Source organism: Caretta caretta, chromosome 10 (genome assembly GCF_965140235.1).
Source record: "Caretta caretta isolate rCarCar2 chromosome 10, rCarCar1.hap1, whole genome shotgun sequence".
NCBI classification, from domain to species: Eukaryota; Metazoa; Chordata; order Testudines; family Cheloniidae; genus Caretta; species Caretta caretta.
The window spans coordinates 4,747,354-4,766,445 of NC_134215.1; the positions used below are offsets into that span (position 1 = coordinate 4,747,354).

General features: G+C 45.2%; 1 long non-coding RNA gene across 2 annotated transcripts; it reads right to left on the bottom strand.

The window, feature by feature from the left end:
- Positions 1 to 4,614: 4,614 nt before the first annotated feature.
- LOC125643853 (uncharacterized) lies at positions 4,615 to 7,613 on the bottom strand. Of its 2 annotated transcripts, none has more exons than XR_007358851.1 (3): positions 7,276 to 7,613; positions 6,707 to 6,850; positions 4,615 to 4,827 (listed from the first exon to the last, which is right to left on the bottom strand). It is a non-coding gene; the product is annotated as an uncharacterized LOC125643853 (long non-coding RNA). The 2 variants fall into 2 exon arrangements; XR_007358850.1 differs by having other exon boundaries at positions 6,707 to 7,001.
- Positions 7,614 to 19,092: the final 11,479 nt, after the last annotated feature.

Below are 19,092 nucleotides of genomic sequence, written 5' to 3' on the forward strand. Positions count from 1 at the left end.
CCCTTTGCTGGCAAGATTTATTAACGAAATGAAAGAAAGGAAAGTGCCCCATGTATCAAAGTCATGGTGGCCTGCCGTGAAGCCTTGTAAATAATGCACGGACTTAGTTTGAACAGAGTAGTGTTTAACAAATCAGGTTGCTGCTAGACCCTATTGAGAAGGGCTGCTAATGAGCAGAGCTGCAGAGTCAATTCTGCACCCCAAACCGGCCCTGTTCGTAACCTTTCCCTTCCTGATTTCTCACCATCTGTCAATAGCCTGTGCTGTGTTCTGTGTTGTTTCTGCATGAGGGGAGAAGTCTCGTTGCATGTCGACTCTGATCCTGATGCCTAAAGGGCACCTGGTTTTGCCAAACAGCTTGATGATGGTGCTGCTCCGAACAAAACCCCCCAAAAGGGAAGACACTCCCCCAAAATGTTCAGCATTTTTTCTGTCAGAATTTGTCATTTTGACCCAGTTTTTCAGGGACGTCTCAAAAGTGGAAAAATTTCAGCCTGTTCCAAAACCATTGGAAGGACCTGGCTTGTATGAGTGAGCGCCACGCCCCCTGCTGGAGGGAATTAGCTTGGTGCACAGCAGAGCACATGACAGTGGAAGTTCACCAGTAGGCAGCAAGCGGTAAAGTAAAGCAGCCAGTTCCCGGGGAGCACAGAGAGCCAAAGCAGCTGTGAGTGTCTCCAAGCTGGCCAGTGGATTGACTCCACATATCTGAGCTGCAATAGGGGGTTGTAGTGTAGACTAGGCCTCTGGCTTTCAACCGCTTCTTATATTGCATTTTTTGGTGCTTCAGGGACTTTTTAATGGTATGTCTCAACTTGGGGAGTTGATGCAGTGACACTTGAGAAACCCTTCAAATTTGGGTAAGTTTCTGGAGGGGGTCGCCCCAATGTGAAGCCCCCCTCTGCTCGGGTTCTGTGCATGTGCGCTGGGGTTGCACTGATTTAGCGCTTGACTACATGAGCAATTAGTTTGTGGCAAGCTGGGGTGTGAATCTACCCCGAACTGGCCTGCTGCGGCCTAACTGTCCGTGTGGACCCTGCTGATGTGCATGAACAGCTCATTAATGTGCTTTGATGTTGTCTTCTTTCAAACGGGAGTAGATCAAAACCATCAGCAGGGGCAGGACGGACAGTTCATAGAATATCAGGGTTGGAAGGGACCTCAGGAGGTCATCTAGTCCAACCCCCTGCTCAAAGCAGGACCAAGCCCCAATTTTTCCCCCAGATCCCTAAATGACCCCTTCAAGGATTGAACTCTGAACCCTGGGTTTAGCAGGCTAATGCTCAAACCACTGAGCTATCCCTCCCCCCAGTTAGCCCGCAGCAGGCTAACGCAGGGTAGATTCACACCCCAACTTGCCATGAACTAAATGTTTGTGTAGACTTGCAATAGCTACATCATTGAAGACACATCCCAGGACACATCCCAGTACATCACCCTTCTGTGGAATTATTGTCACTTGGCACTTGTTTCCACAGGATACCTAGAGATAAAATCATTAATGCTATTAACATTTTTGGAAGGTTTATACAACTTCATGCTTTGGGGTTTAAGCCAATCACTAACTGTTAGTTTTTAGGATTGGACCTTCCTTCATGGGGGGGCAGATTGTTCCTCAATTGCCTACAGCAAGATTTATTACATCCTCCTCTGGAGTATCTGCTGCCCTGAACTGTCTAGGTGGCCCTCAAGTCTGATCCAGTCTGGCAGTTCCTATGTTCCTCTTTCTATTTCCCATCCCCTGAACTGACTCCTTTAGCAGAAGTAGCTCTGCTGTTATTTTAAACTCTTAATGTGAACTGCGGTGAGATTTTTGCTCCAACTCCCCCTAAAGAGACCCTATCACGTCAGATCCCAGGTATATTAAAAAGTAGCCAAACCCCATGTGCCTGCACCTTCTGCACATTAATGTGTGGAAAAACATTGGCTTCCTAAACTGCCTTATAAAGAATGGGTGGTGCATTTTACTGTGTGTTAATATTGTTCAGGGGCTGTTTTCAGCCTTTTAAACATAGCTCCTTCGGGTTTTTTTTTTTTTTCCTTTTGCATCCCTAGCCTTTTACCAATAACAAAATAAAATGTGCTGCCGGATCTTTACAAAGTTGTTTTAAGAAACTGGTGTTTTTACAGATTGGGTCCAACACACAGTCTTGTGTGTGTGTGTGGTCATGCATGGGTGGCCATGTACTCACCGCAGTAGATCCCAGGGATGACTGGAAGCCCAGGTGGAGTAATAGTAATAACATCGGGCTTTCGCACCAGCCTTATTCCAGTTACAAGTAACATGAACGTTCTCAGGATATAAAGATCATTTAAAACGTTAACGTTCCTGTTATAATGAATGCCTATAAAAGGTACATTAACCATTGGCCTGTGCCCATGGCCTCACTTAGCCCTTCTGTAACTCAGCCCCCCCAGGCACTGAAGGAAGGCAACTTTTTATTTATAAACATCCACTGCATTAAACCCAGAAGAGACACTACTCCCAGATGTCCAACCCTCTGTTGATATTAAACTCTCCTGCCTGGAACAATATGACATCAGTGGGAGAGGTTCCCAGCTCTCCTACCTTTATAAAGAATCAATAGCCAAAGCCAACAGCTGGGGAAAATGTCCCGTGAAAGGGCTCCGTTCTGCTCTCTGTACCCACGTGGTGCTGAGGAGAGTTACCCGTGTGCATGGAGAGCAGACTGGGGCCCATTTGCAGCTCCCAATATATCTGCCTTGAGCAGCAACCTCTTCCCAGCATGCAAGAGCTCTGACCCCTCCTGGTCTGACCAGGGTGGGAGAATTCCTGGCAATTCCAATCTCCATTAACCCTATTCCTTTCCCAGCCAGATCCCCACCACCCACCAAGATCTTGACTACAAGCTAGACATCTCTCTGGTCTAGTGATCAGGATATGGTGTGTTCTCATTGCCATGCCCTGGGTTCAATTCCTGATCAGGGACGTATCTCCATAGGATGAGAAGCAATGAGCTTAAATTGCAGTAAGGGCGGTTCAGGTTGGACATTAGGAAAAACTTCCTAACTGCCAGGGTGGTTAAGCACTGGAATAAATTGCCCAGGGAGGTTGTGGAATCTCCATCATTGGGGATTTTTAAGAACTGCTTAGACAAACACCTGTTAGTGATATTCTAGATAATACTTAGTCCTGCCCTGAGTGCAGGGGACTGGACTAGATGACTTCTCGAGGTTCCTTCCAGTCTTGTGATTCTAATTGGCCTCAGCCAGACTATGGAGATGGGTGTGGTTTTAGTGCCTAGATGGATAAAATCAGCAGGTCTCCAGTGCTATAATGGTCCAAACCCTGGGTCTGTACACTCTTGAACTTTGGGGAAATTCTGTCCTCGTGTTGGAGCCATATTTTGAAACTTGTGTCAAACCAAGGAGGCTAAAGATAGGAAGTGGGGGAGAAATACCATGTTAGTTGACTTTCTCTCCTTAGTCTGTTAAGGGAAACCTATAGCAAATATTCCCCCTTTGCCCCAAACACTTACAGCCAATTTGCACGAGCTGATCAGCACAAAGGGGCTGTAAAGTTAGCAGATCTCTCCTGCGGGAGTAGTTACCTCCACTGTCGCTCACTTGCAGCCTCCAATGTAGGGGTCGTGTCTAGAGTGTCAATGCACTCTGGCAATCCCTAGCTGGCAGAACAGCCTCTAGAGTCCCATAGCCCAGCCGGTGGAGTTTAGAGCAGCCCTGAGATTGCTGTAATCTACATTGTGGAGAGAGCCAGCAGAAAATCAGCCCTGGGAGTAAGGAGTTTCAACTGGCTCCTTAATGGACCCCTCCTAACTACACCCAATTGGGTGCCAATGGGAATCTGAGTCTTTGTTCCTCCTGGGAACATTTCACACAGGCCCTGAGTCTGCATGTGCACTCACTTGCCACTGCTGTGACTCCATTGGCTCTAATAGTGACTCCAGATTAAGAGCAGTTTAAGTGAGGTCAGAAACAGGCCCAAACGCTTTCTGCTGTGGTTCCTGCGGGCCTACGTTTCAGAGGGGCTGAGTATTCCCAGTGTCAGCTGAAATCAGCGGGAGCTGCAGGCACTTAGCCCAGTTTTCTAAAAGGATTGAGGCATTGTTGCAATGCCTAACTGAGTTAGGAGACTGAATCTCATTTTCATAAGGGATTTAGGCACTTAAGAGCCTGAATGCCACTGAATGCCCTTTTGACAATGAAATGTAGGTCCTAAATCGGTTAGGCTGTGCACTGCTGAGCTCTGCAATGTCTAAATACCTTTAAAAATCTGGGCCTAAACCCCTCGGGAAATCAGGCTATGTACATAGCTGTGTGTGTGCTGGTTTAAATCTAAACATCAATATTGCGTATTTTATTTACCACCTCAAACTTTTCACCAGCCATTGTAGTTCTCTCCAGTAACGAAAACATAAACTCATCCAAAGTCCCAATTATTTCCATTTCAAACTGTATTTGTAAAGGGAGGGAATCCAACTGACCCGTCATTGTTTTTCTCTCCTGGGACGTGGAGTGACCCCCAGAGGCTTGTGCAGAACAGAGAACATTTCACTCGGAACTATGAAATTTCTAACTTAAAAAAAAAAAAAAGCCAACCAGCAAAACATTCAGACATGAAATGTGCCTTCCCTCCCCCCCCTAAATGGTCCCTTGATCAAAGCTGCAGAATGACTGGCAGAACTGATGAATACCCATCCTTCTCCTCCTGAATGAGGCCCACAGCAGAGCACAGGCCTGTCCTCACAACAGCAGCTTTCCCAGCTTGAAACTCCAGAGTCTGTCAACTCCGATGATATGGTTGGCTCCAGGGCTCTTTCCACTTCCATTCTATTCTTTTATCTGCTGAAAATCAGAATAGAGACTAAAATGAAACTTTAATACTATAAAGTTACAGAAGACTTAAAAAAAAAAAAAAAAGGGGTTGAGAGAAAAGAACTCATGAATGGGGCTAAAGAAACACATAGCTGGGAAGCTCCCAACCATGATTGAAAGAGTTTTACTCATAAACTCAAGCATTTAAAAAAACATTTTCTATCTCTGCAGTGCCATCAGTGTGTGGATTTATATTTTCGGGGGGCAAAGAGGTGCCTGGTACGTGTATAAATTCTTTTGGGTTTGATTTCAGATGGATAGATTTTAAATATCCAGCCCTTCCAGAAGACGCCAGGTTGCACTCAATACATCACCCGGCAATCAGCATAATTGTGATGGCTTTTCAAAAATTAATGGGGGCTGTGGTTTGGGCTGGAAATAGCCAAATAATATATTCTGAAGAATCAGAGACCAAAAAAAAAAAAAGTTATGCCATTAAACCAAATGAACCTTCATGCTTCCAGCATTGTGCAATAGGTCCCACATTTAGCTGCTAATCTAATCCAGAGCAACATTTACATAGCCTGGATTTGTGAATTACAGAAGGCTCAGGGCACTGGAGGGCGAAGGATTTAGAGGGGAGGGACTGGGTGCTGCAGCACTGGAGTCAATGGGAGATTGGTGACTGACTTCAGTGGGAGTGGGCCCACTGAGAGGTGCTAATCTAGAGGACCCGGTGCTGCACCCACATGTTGTTCTTGAACAGGCATTTATTCCAGAAGGCTCAGGGCCCAATCCTGCTCCCACTGGAATTTTTTCCTTGAGCTCTGTGGGAAGACGATCAATCCCTTGGGAAGCCCATTTTGGTTTGGTGCATGGACAAATGAGTTGTTTAACAGATCTGATTATTTATTTTGTAATGGCGCACTGGGCATTGATTCTTCTCCCAGGTCTAGTCCTGGATCAGCTGCTCAGCTGAGAAGTATTTCTGTGAATGTTTGGGGGCCAGATAGTCCCCCTGAGATCTAGGCATTGGGAAGAGCCTCTGTGCATGGATGTTTGAACCCTTTGAACACATGAGGATAGTGTCAGCTCCCACCCACAAGCCCCTGCATCCCAGATCATGCAGAAAGCTTTCCATGGGGTTGGAAATGTACAAGCGGGGAGGGCGGGGACTAGAACCACAAACCCAATGGAGAATCCGCTCACAAGTGAATACAACCTCGGGCTATGTGTAACATCTAAGCAGAGCCTGTCCATGAAGGGAAATCCTTGAAGGAGGAACTCCTTGAGAGGCGCAAGACAGGGGTCTGTAACCTGTACAGACCCCAGGTTCAAATCTAGCAGTGACCAAATGTTATTAGCAGCCGATGGCTGCCCTATGTGAAATGAGTTGGTCAGGTCTCATTCCAGTCCTAGAGCACAAAACCCACCAGTCGACTTAACACCCTTGTGGGCAGTCGGAGCAGGAAAACGAAGGATCACTTAGGCAGGGAGAGTGAACTAGCCTCTCACAGCTCCTCGGGGCTGAGGCACAAAGATTCACTGCTTTGCCTGGGCTGTACAGGTTTTGTGTCTAAACGGAGGACTTCAGCCTCCAGGGCCCCAAGCTAGCCCCTTTCACAAGTACCAGATCCATTTTAAAAGTCAGACTAATGCTGCAACTAATAAAATCCCACTCCCCGGCATAGAGGCGTAGCACCTGCGGAGCAATTTGCCCTAGCAGAAGTGCTGAAAAAAACATCATGGGCCTGATCCCCAGCGGATGTGAGACGGGATAGTGTGGCTGGCTTCGTTCAGGATTTGGCTTTGCGTCTGTCACATCACAGAGCAATTCAGAGAACTGCAACTTGAGCATGCTGAAAACAGTTGGAATATTTAAACATAGCAGAGTTTGATGCTCCATTACCTTCCTCCTTGGCTCATTCTTTTGCTTCTGTGAGAGGGAGAGTAAAATGCTACCACTCTGGGGGTGTTTTACACTCTCTTTGCACCTGCTTGGCACACCACTCCATAACCCAGTAAAGCGCAAGGCAGTAGGAAATCGGCCCAGCTACGATCACAACACAACAAAGTTAATTTTTCTTAACAGCCTTTCTGCAGCCAGAGGTTACGCAAAGCACGTGGTATGATGTCCGCTCTGTTTTTTGCAGCCTGACAGCTTGCAGTGAGTGGGATTAGCTCCCGATAAGCTTCATAAGAACCTGTAAATTGAAGTACAACCAACAGAGGGGTCAGATAACTGATGGAATAAATTGCAAGTCTTACGAGACTTCACAGAAATTTCCATCTTCTGTAACTTATCTCAAAAGGGGGGGAAGAAAGGCAAGCCTGAAATAACGACACAAGTGAACAGTAATTGAAGTGTTGTTTACTGTAAGCACTGGTCACTTACTGTATTTAGCTCAACAGTCTTGGCTTTTAATGCATGAGAAAACAGTGATTAACAGATTTCAGTAGCAGAATCATTTTACTTACATACACTGTAATGTACACACGCAACTGGGTGAAATTCTCTTCTCTGTGACACACAAAGAACTCTGCTGATGAAGTCCACTAATGTCCCGGAGAAAAGAACGTAGCTCCATCTGTCTTGATTAGAAACGAGTGCAAACCCAGAGCATGGACTGAAACCTGGGCAAGGAATCTCTTCCCTGGCGTGGCCAGTTTATGCTGCCCTGCATCCGGCTGGGGAATAATTCCTCTGGTGTGGGAGATGAATAAAACAGAAGCCCCCCCCTACAGGATCCAGTGGGTGTGGAGGGCCCAATTAGTAGCAGACACTGCTACAGTGATTTTATGCTGCTAATTTTAGGCAGCTCATCCAGAATTGGGAGGCTTAAAGCCGTTTTAGCCCCTCCTTTTCCTGCGCCTCCTAGAGGCAGAGCATGAACTCGCAGCCTTGGAACCAGGCCCAAACTTTGCAGATGGCTCCTGTTAATAAAGGGCTGAACCAAAAATCGTTCTCTGAATATTCACAAGTTGCGGGGTGTTCCGATTGCAGCCATGGAATTGCATTTGACAGTGTGAGTCCCGCTTCAGTTTCTTTCTAAATGCACTGGGCCTGATTCTCAGTCAACTCTGACTTCACGCCCGCATGCTTCCATCCACAGATAACTCCAGGTGCAACTTTGCAGGTGCAGTTATGTAGTTAGATACCTAAATGCTATAAAATGCATCATAATTATTTAGGTTTCAGAGTAGCAGCCGTGTTAGTCTGTATCTGCAAAAAGAAAAGGAGTACTTGTGGCACCTTAGAGACTAACAAATTTATTTGAGCATAAGCTTTCATGAGCTTTCATGCTGTAGCTCACGAAAGCTTATGTTCAAATAAATTTGTTAGTCTCTAAGGTGCCACAAGTACTCCTTTTCTTTTTGCATAATTATTTAAACCGACATTTTTATTTTGCCTGTGCAAAATTTGAGGGCACTTCAGAAAATCAGGGCTTATGACGTTTGTGTTGGTACATATCTCTGTCTTTGTGGAGAAAGTGAGAACCTCATTTAGTAACCTTTTAATACTGAAAACCTGATTCTGATCCCATTTACACTGGCACAAACCCAGAGTAACTCTGCTGAAGTCAGTTATGCTAGACAAGTATATAAACAGTGATGGAGGCATCAGAACAGGGCCCGGAGTCTACATAATACTGAGATACGGTACAACCCTGTTTGTCATGTTTCGGGGACATATTTGGATGATCAAGGAAGCAGCCCACACAAGCTGATCCACAAATGCTCCTCCTAGGAAACATAACCCTGATTTGGGCAAGAAGGCATGTTAGCTGTTCAAGGTTCACATGATCAGAGTGGTTTTGTATTATCGCTGGCAGATGGCTAACTACGGAAGTGCAGCTAGATATTGCTACCATGAAAACAGCTAAGTATCCTGGTTACCAGCAACGCACCTGCATCAAACACACTCAGCACATGATCGCTGCTGGGCAGGCTATATCGGTTTCGTTCACCCTTTTGGCCACCACCGGTTATTCCCTCTGACACAAGGGTGGAGGGTCCCCCATTGAACCTTGAAGAGTTCTTCTAGTAAGTATGTCCATCCACTTTGGGATGATGACCAGGTAAACTGGAAGGAAACCCGTCTACTGCTAGAGAGACATCCAGATGCCATCTTCACAGCATGTCCCAAAACAACCAGAGTCCAATGAAATGATTCTTGTTTTCACATTACAATACATAGCCTTCATACAACATGCCACCCTCAGACTGCAGTTTAGGTTCCAGAAAGCCCAAAACTGCGATTTCACCAGATAGGTTGTTACCAGGTAGTAGAGTTTTTGGATCCAGTCTCAATCCCACCCAAAGGGACTTGAAGGTGCTTGGTACATTGCAGGATCGGACCGTTATTTTGCAGTCTGTGGGCCCACTCCTGCACACAGTAATGCATGGTGCTTAATGTGACACGTGTCAGTGATCCCGTTGAAATCAGTGGAATGAGTCACCTGTACAAAGTCTCACACATGCTTCAAGTGTTTGCAGGATGGGGGCAAGTGATACAAAATTCACAACTCTACATCCACATGGTGTGAATAGCCTCAACATTATTCCATAAACTCTACTCTCGTACTTGATCGACTACCCATCTTCAGAAATTCAAATCCAGCTTTTGATCCCCGATGCAATCACTGGATGCAGAGCCACCTTCTCCCAGAAGAAATGTTCAGTGCAGTAAGCTAAGCAAGAGCCAACCTTTGAAAAATGCCTTTTGAAAACATAACTAGGAGACAGAGACAATAGGTATATGCTCCCTGGTTTGAGTGAGAGGAATTCTTTTCATGCTGCTTAATTTGATCCACATTTTCTGTGTCCTGTGCTGAGAGCAACCCTAGCAAAGACAACTAAAAGCAGATAATACAAAAACTTGAAGCCGGAAGAATTTCATAGACAATAAATTAAATAAATGAAAAAATAAAAAACACAACAGAGTAGGCAACTCAGAACAATCAGGGATCTTGTTTCTCTTTTCTATAGACCCTGCTGCACCTGAAGAGAAGCTTTGCCCCAACTTGATTATTTTTTTGTCGGTCAGATAGTATCTTACTCTCTTCCGTTCTTTAGAAAGAAGGCTGGGTCCTCAGGCTATTATCTGATTGGAAAACAAACCTAATGCAAATGCTTTAGTTCTGCATAAAGGAAGAAATATATAGATTGGTAGATTTTTAGGGCCAGAAGAGGGAATATTACTATCATCTAATCTGACCTCCTACACAACACGGGCCAGAGAACCTCACTCAGTAATTTCTCTAGTCTAGTCTATCCTTTATCTATTCTGATACCCCACCTTCCCTCCACGGTATTTGAGTGACTTGCAGTAGTGCATTAAGTGACGTGACTAACATCCATCACATGTTGTCTGTTCTCTCATGCTCTCTCCAGGGGGAGAAGTGTGTGCAGTAGAGTGAATGTTTTGGTAGGTTGTTTAGGGGTTGTTGTTTTGTTTTTTAATATGTATGTTGCTGTATGTTTATGTTAGAGAAGGGAAGGTCAAAGAAATACACCTTGCACTTGGAGCGGAAGGCAGGGAGGTTTGTGATCAGGGAGTTCATTCCAGAGTCTGGGACTAGCCCCCGAGAAGATGGTGTCCACCGCACAGACAAGCTTTGCCCTTATTGTAGAGCGTTCAGTTGTGTCCAAGGAATGTAACTGTCCACCATGATCTCATCCCAGAGCTTAGCCTTTAAGAGTCCATAACTTCTGTAGAGATCTGTATCACTTCTCCAAGATCTTCAGCTCATGTCAGTCGTAGCAGCATTGATTTCAGTGGAGCTGTGCTCATTTACACCAACTGAGAATCTGTCCCATTTACTAAAAAGTGGATCCTTAACAGCTTCTGGCAATGAAACCTTCTGACCAGATGGCCTTTTTCCTTTAGGAAATCCTATAGGGTTATGTGACAGGGTGAGACCTCAGTATGGGCTAGAGAGAGTTAAAGGCCAGATAGTCACATTTACTACATCTGTGGTGTAGTTAATTAGTTGCTCCTCAGCCAGAGGGGGCTCTAATAGGGGTCAGGTGATAACTTTATGGACAGCAGGGCCTCATAAAAGTTGAGAGAGCTCCACCTGGAGGATGAGACATGGAGAGACTCCTGGGCAGGAGAACAGATACCTCAGAAAGACTCACTCTGAGGGGGGCAGTGCTCAGTATTGGAGCTGGGGAGAAGGTTCTGGAGTAGCCACCAGAAAGGGGAATGAAGACAGAGCCCAGAGGATGGGCTGATTTGTTGAGACAGTTTGGATGTTATTTTGACTTTTGTTACCCTGCAGAGGATCTGAACTAGATGCTTCTCAGCTGAGGGTTGAATGGCACACAAGGACAGACTGCCTACAGGGGTGGCTGGAGCATGGACCCCTGCAATGAGAAGCCCTGATGAGAGGGGGTGCTACAGTGGTAAGTGCAACTGCTTACAGGCAATTCTGTGCTCTTTGTAAGCATGCAGATGGGAATAGGTCCCCTCCATTAGTTCTTTTTTACATTGTTGCTTCCTCAGATTTAGAGCCAAAATTCTACTCTGGTATACGGGTGTGAAATCAGTGACACACTGAGGTGTCTACTCATGGATTGTTGACAGATCATTTGATTGCAAGCCGTCCTAGAACCTGTTGCACAACTGGGGTTGGACGATGGGCCAAATTCAGCCCTGGTGTAAATATGTTGAACTTCAGTGAAGTCAGGAGGTCAGATCACCAGTTGGTGTCAATCAAGTCAAAAGAGCTACATAGATTTACACCAGATGAGGATCTGGCTCAAATATTCTTCCTTGTTTGTTGTACCCTCTGACTTTGACTAAAGACAATTGAATAGAGATCTATCAACTTGAAATGTATCCAGCATGACACTCTGCTTTCCCAGTCTTTGCTCTTTATTACAGAAGAGGGGGTGTCTGATGAAATATGTGGGACAGTTGAGAGATATGGGTCTGCACATCCAGCATTATGTAGATTTTCCTGTTGATCTTACTCCTGAAAAAGCCCAAGAATCCACAGACATTGAATAAATTCCGCATACATTAAATATGCTAACTGAGTAACTATTTATACACAGATGGTTAATGCACTATTTTTCATCCCAAAATGTGCACAAATCAAACCCAAAACATCTATACGCAGGGCTTTTCTTTTTAATAATGCCCTATTTTTTATTCCAGAGTGTACTTTAACTACTGAGTGTACCACAGCTACATTGGCAAATCACTACTCTAATAACTTCCTGACAGATGCTCTGGGCACCTGGAGAATGGTTTGAACTACACTAGGCAGCCACTTTTCAACTGCTTCGTGGTCACCATCATTACCCTACTAAAGTCAACTGCAAACTTCCCATTGACCTCCATGGTGCAGGAGGAATCCCATATCATTTCAGATACCTTCCTAGTATTTACCATCCAGGCGGAGATGGTGTCTGCGAGGCCAGTTCTCCACTTAAGGGTCTGATCCATTTCCCATCGAAGTCTGAAAATGGGAGTTGGATTTGTCCCTAAATTCTTTCTTTGATTTATAAAGAGGAAAGCCTATTTGATAAGAGGCTCCATCAAACTGGAACGGCTGTTGAAATTCACCCAACTCTGGATTCATTTTCATCACTGGCTATGTACATTGTCAGTCTTCAGCTGTGTTCTTCGCTTATTTAAATGAATTGTGCTGGTTGGCATTATTGACTTTACCAATCAATAAATAATATAGGCAGCCAGCCGTATTTCATGCACACAACATTATACACGTACCCGCAACTATATGTCATGAGTGTAAATAATACTGGTGCATCAGTGGAAATTAAAAACAAACAGATATACCTTAGAACGATTTACATCGGATGTTTCTTAACATAATGGGGAATTAAGGAAACAAGATTGAAAACAGATCTCTAGAGGACATGTGAACCCACATTATCAAGACCTTCTGCTTTCTTGTGGAGGTTTAGGGTTGCTAGCCATCCAGATCCACTCAAGATCTGAAAGAGACTGTGGCCTTTATCTATAGATTTGCACTGATTCCAACATTCGATGGCCAGCCAATACAAACCTTAAGAGTAGATAAGGAAAGCTGCCTTTTGCACTGGAGGAACTCACTGCTGCTTGAAACCACAGTTAACCCCATTGGTGCAAATTGCAGCTTTCCTTGTCCCCCCTTGTGGTTTGCACTCACGCAGCTACGCTGGTGGCTCACTCTCGATTGCTGGAATTGAAGCAAATTACCAGCAGTGCAGACAATGCTTGTGTTCTGCCCTTTAGCCTGGCAACAGAGTCTACTTCTTCCTGGCAAAAGAGAAAGGGCCTCCTGGAACCAGAGGCATTTGTAAACAGGGGCTCTTCTCAAGAAAGACGGATTCTCTTTCTTTGGTCTTACGGAAATGGAAAGAACCATGCTGGTCATAAAGCCTCTCTTCCTCCATCTTGTGAGCCATACAGCAAGCACAGCTACTGTTGAGCGGTTTCTCTTTGTGTGGGATCCTTTGTGCTGAGTCGGGTATTTATGTTTGCTGATGAAACTTTGTGTAAGGTTTAGCTTATTTTTTGCACAGCACTTGGATGCCTCTCGGCTACAGGGTCCTTTGGTAAATAAGAGTTGTGTTATGCTTTTATTATTGCAAAGGTAGCATGGACAGAAATGACAAAAGGGTGTAGGATGTAACCCTCTCTGGAGTAAGTGAGACCCAGCCTGACACATAGCTGAGGGGTCTGTCTTTTTCTTACACTTGGCAACACTTGCATATCTTGTCAGGCCAACAAAGTCACATTGAAATGACGTGAATTGAAAAACTGTAAGCTGGGAGCAGTCCCTGTGGACTGCCCTGCCGTGTTAAAGATGGAGGGCAGTTGCAATCTGCTCCATTGATTGGTGTGCAATTTATATGACCCTGAACTGAGCAAGATTTGAAGGCCCCTGCACTGGGACCAGACCATGAGAGATTGCAGATCATTTCCTGTGAAGTGCTGAGTGCCTTCAGACCCGTCCTGTGGAAGTCAATGAAAAGAGAAGCGAGCGCCTCCCAGCTTCAGACCTTCAGTGTGTAATAAGGCTCCCCACTGAAAACCGCATTAGTGTCTGTGGTCCACTTTCCACTAAGTGCCCACCCTGCACATCCTGTCCCTACTGGCTATGACTGCAGCAGTGTTCATTGCAATGACATCGCTTTACTTTATACCTATTTTCTTCTCCTGGCGTTTATTTTGGTAGAGGGTCTGTAATCCAGTGGCGTATGCTGCTGTCTGTGAGCTATTTGTTTTCCTTGAAAATTTAATATAGATCTAATTATATGAAAATGAAGTACAATAAATAGACCAATTATTCAGCCCCACCATCTAAACATCAGCCGTGGGGGATATGACTCCTTCATCCAGACAAACATGCTATGGGTATACACAATGAGCTTTCAATTACCCTTCCTTCTGTTAGCATTTAACCATTTCCCTCACCCTGGTGATGCAGAAGCCATGCCTAAATCAACTCAGGTAGAAGTGCATTCGCTCTGGCTTTGAAGAGGCATTAGATCTTTGAACAGAGGGCTTCTTGCTGAGTGATCCTGCATTTCCTTGTGGGAGGTGGATCTGGAGCCCATTTTGTGTGTTGGAGAAGGCTCAGTGGCGGGGAAGGGAGACAAAAACAAACAGCTTGGTTTTGCTGACAAAAATAGTCTTGACACCATGCACCCTGTGCGCCATTAAAACCCCCCTGACACACTTATTTACTAGGAAGACATACGTATTGATTTAGCAGTAATCAGAATTAAATGCAGAAAGGTCTGGGCATGCAGAAAGGCTCCACATCAGATGCCCCTGATTTAGGGCTTGATCCTGCCAAGTGATGAGTAGCCTCCAGCTCCAAGTCATGGGGAGGGGAGGTTGCTCAGTACTTTGTAGGATGAGAAATGAGCAACCAAGTGGACATACTCAAGCCAATTCAGACACACGTCACTGACGTCAGGCATCTCTTCAGGCATCTCTGCACCTGCACCATGGTCTGCATTGCTGATTTCATTTTGCATGTTGCAGTTTCTTCACCTGACAAGAAGGCTGCTTTGAATTAAAGGAGGGAGGCAGAGCCAGTTGCGACAGAACATCAGTTATAATGAACACATCAGCTGTCAGCACAGAACAAACACAGTTTCCCCATCGATTGGTGCCAATCATTTCTGGCATATACATCTCTTAACCACTCTTTTCTGCAACACCAGAGACCTTTGCAAAATATCAGTTTGTGAGTACAGTTATGCATGCTGGCCACTTAGAAATTGGTGTATATTGTACTGTAATGAAGCGGTTAATCTGTACATGTCACCACTCCCCTCTTCTGGGTGGAGCCAGCAGTACTGAATTTTGTGCCTATAGTCCCTATAGTAATTTTGTGCCTATAGTCCCTATACTGCTAACTGAGATTCTCCATGAGCTCAAGAGGAACTGATAGGTTTGAAGCAGGAGGGTCTGTTTTCTACCCCTGTTGGTGCAGAGGATAAATTCATCAAGGTATGAAAGCTGTCCACATAGTACAGTGATGGACATTATGGAAAAGTTTAGCGTATACATACATTTTGGCCACCATTGTGACCAGGCAGTAGGATTACACAGGTGTAGCTGAAGACATGATTTGGCCCACCCTGTTTTGCTTTTATGCTTGTTCCCGTGTCGGTAAGCTGGCACGGAGGTAGCAGGCTTGTTTTTTCTTGGCTTAGTAGTGTTTTGTGTTAGTGAAAAGCCTGGCATTTCCCCATCTTTGGAAGTGGTCATGCCGTGTGCCCAGATGGGCTCTATGGAAATGGAAACCCTTTGTTGCAGGGATGGTTTGAACTTGTGTGCATGTATTCTTCCCTTACCGACTTCAAAGGGAGCAGAAAGTTATTGCAGACACTGACATGCTTGCATGTCATCGGAGTGAATGCCCCAGCCTGTTTGCAACTACCTTTCCAGTCCAGTGTTAAAGCCCGTAATGTTAGAGTATAGCAGGGAAGGAGCTGCATAGTTTTTACTTCTCTAAACTCTGTTAAAACAAGGAGTTAAAGTGCTAGCAGGGAGGCTCTGCACAGGGGGGAAGTTGCTGATCTCAATCCCATTGCACAGTGTACCTGACCCAACTGTGTTTATGTTCATTATTATTTATTACTCTGTGTGCATGGCACTTAACAGACCCATAGAGGGACATATCCCTGCCCTGAGTCAATTACACACAAGGGCTCAAGTACCACATTAGGGCCAGGGAGTCTGAGGGACAGCATAAAATAACCCCTATAGTCCCTTGCTCCCCACAGTGTAAGGAGTTAGTTACAATTTATTCTGTTCTATACAGATTCTTATCCTGTGCTCATCACTGTAGTATCTGAGAGCCTTCCAGAAGTGCATTAAGTGATGTGACTACACACCTGTCACATGTTGTTTGTTCTCTCATCCTCTCCCCAGGGGGAGAAGTGTGCGCAGTGAAGCTGGCTCAGGAACAGGTTTGCCACTGGGTGAGAGTTGGCTAGAACCAGTATGTCCAGGGTAGGATGACCAGATGTCTGGATTTTATAGGGACTGTCCCACTATTCAGAGCTTTGTCTTATATAGGCACCTATTACCTCCCACCCCCGTCCCAATTTTTCACCTTTGCTATCTGGTCACCCTAATTCAGGGAAGGTTTCTCGAGCGTTGGTTGGATTATTGCATGTTTGAAGGAGTAAGGGAAGATTCCTCCTCTGCATGATGTGTTGGCTATTTTGGTCAGGAGTGGCACCTCCTTCCCAATCCAGGAAGGGCCTGGGTTGGATTCACAAATCTTGGAACGAGACTCCTTTAGGGTGTTCAGAACTTCTTGATGAGTGACTGTACTGAACTCTGGGAAAGTGGGCAGGCAGTTGGTTGGTGGGGGCAGGTGCAGTGGCTCCATGCTGTTTGAGAAAACTTCCTGAATGTGTGTGATCTTTTCAGCGCAGTCAGGTGATAGTTCTTCACTGCACTTGGTGCTCAGTTGTGTTGGGGTTTTAGGCATTCAGAAGTGATGTAAGCAGTTTGCCAGACCGGATAGCTCCTGCAGGCAGAATTTGATAATGGGGGGCCAGTGAGTCAATGGTGCGCTAGCGACAATGATCATGATTCACCAGGTCCTGACTCCTCATCCTGTGAGTAGAATGCTATTGTCCTTTCGTGTGTTCTGGTGGAGTCCATGAGTCTCTGTGGTTGAATCAAAGTCATTGGTCTTTCTTGTTGCCTGGGAGCTGGAAGATCTCTGACCACAGCCTTAATGAGGTAATGGTCTGTCCAAGACAGTGGCTGGGTTGTGATATACTCAGTCGAGATATCTAGGCTGAAGATCAGGTTCAGGATGTGACCATCTGTGCGGGTTGGGCCAGAGATGACCTGTGAACGTCCTAGAAGGGCATGTGGGGAGATGAGGTTTTGGGCTTTTGCATCTCAATCCCTGGTCCTTTCTGAGTTTAGGCGCTGATCCGCGCTAGAAGGGCCATGTGACCCAAAAGGACTGGGGAGGAGAAGGCAGCTTCATGACTCCTCCTCCCCTTGTGCCAGCTAGCTCTGTGTAGAAGAGAGTATGCTGCACCCCAATGGGCCATATCAACCAGCATGCTCCAATGTCTGCATCAGGTTGCTCGGGGAGGCACAGCGCTCACAAAGATGCCTGCTGAGGCAAGGTGTCTCCACCACACCCTCAACAGCACAGTGTCTAAAAACCACAGCAGAGCCCTTAGCAGTGGGTGAAGTAGATTGAAAGGGGAACATGAAATAGGGGTATTGCAAATCTTACCCTAGACAAGCATGCACTATGTTCTGCGTTAGCTACTTCCTTGAATTAAACAGTTCAGGATTTCTCCTGTACATTTTGATAAGATACCTGTGAAAATGCCTGAGAACTGTTCTAATCCAAGAAATGACTAATGTTGATCATAGTGCATCCTATTTGAGAGTCCTGCTTTGCAACACCCCTGGAATGGTCCATGACACTGTGCAGTTATATTGCTGTGAATAGCATTTAGTGCAACGTGGGCCTCCCTGATCCTTACAAAGGGAGGGACAGAAGAACAGATCTTCCTGAAATATTTTGAAGGGGTCCGTTTGGCAGATCTTTAAAGGCAATTTCAACATGAAGCATTAAGCAGCAGTCTGTTTGCTCTTCTGTCTTGCTGGGCCATTTCCATGAAGGCAAAAGCCAAGCTGTTGAGTGACTATTCAGGATTGCCATATGGAGCTTGCCTTTGGCTGATTTCTAGGAGAAAGTCATTCGGAGCAAAATTCACAGCACTTATCCACAAGGACTACTTGTGTGAATAAGGGCGACTCATCATGTGTGAGGGTTGCAAAATCTGGTTCACAGTAAGGGTTTATCTACACATGAAAGTTAATGTGGAATAAAGTAGGGTGAACATTTACATTGGGGGTCAATTTTGAAAGTGGATTAAACTAATTTGGAATAAGGCACTCTTTTGCCGGAATAAGAGCATCTACATATGGAGTTAATCCAGAATAGCTATTCTGGAATAAGTCCCCATGTAGACAAGCCTTCAGAAAGAAGAGCTATATTACAGCTCTGACTCACCAAGACACTTACTCATGTGCTTAACTTTAATCACACGAGTAGTCCTGGTGACTTCAGTGAGACTACTTACGTGCTTAGAATTAAGCATGTGCTTTGCTGGATCAGGGTCCTTAATCTTTTGATTTGAGTTTCCTTGAATCTTCTCTGGTTGAGCTAGTGTCTCACCTGAGACAGTCTCACAGCTTGAGAAGCCTGGGTTTACCTTCAGCATTTCTTTGGATCATTATCTATTTTAGAGGCCTCAGGAATGGGGAGATTGTTAGTCCAGAATAGCTAGATAATTGCTTTGAACAACAGTAGCAGGCTACTAGGTGCTTAGTATTCATCAGCAAAACTACCACGTAGAGCAGGGGTTCTTAAACTGGGGGTTGGTACCCCTCAGGGGGTTGCGAGATTATTACATGGGGGGTCATGAGCTGTCAGCCTCCACCCCAAACCCTGCATTGCCTCCAGCATTTATAATGGTGTTAAATATATAAACAAGTGTTTTTAATTTATAAGGAGGGGTTGTACTCAGAGGCTTGCTATGTGATAGGGGTAATGAGCACAATAGTTTGAGAACCACCGATGTGGAGAAAGATGTGTGCTTTCACATTCAGAATCATCCCAGGCTAACTGCAAATCATATTTAGCTCTGGTATATAGTAACAGAAAACCAGTCATAGAGAAAGCTGTGCTTTGGGAAGTCATAGCCTATCATCACTATTTATTTATTATTTGTATTACCATTGCACCTGGAGATTCCAGTCACAGACCAGGA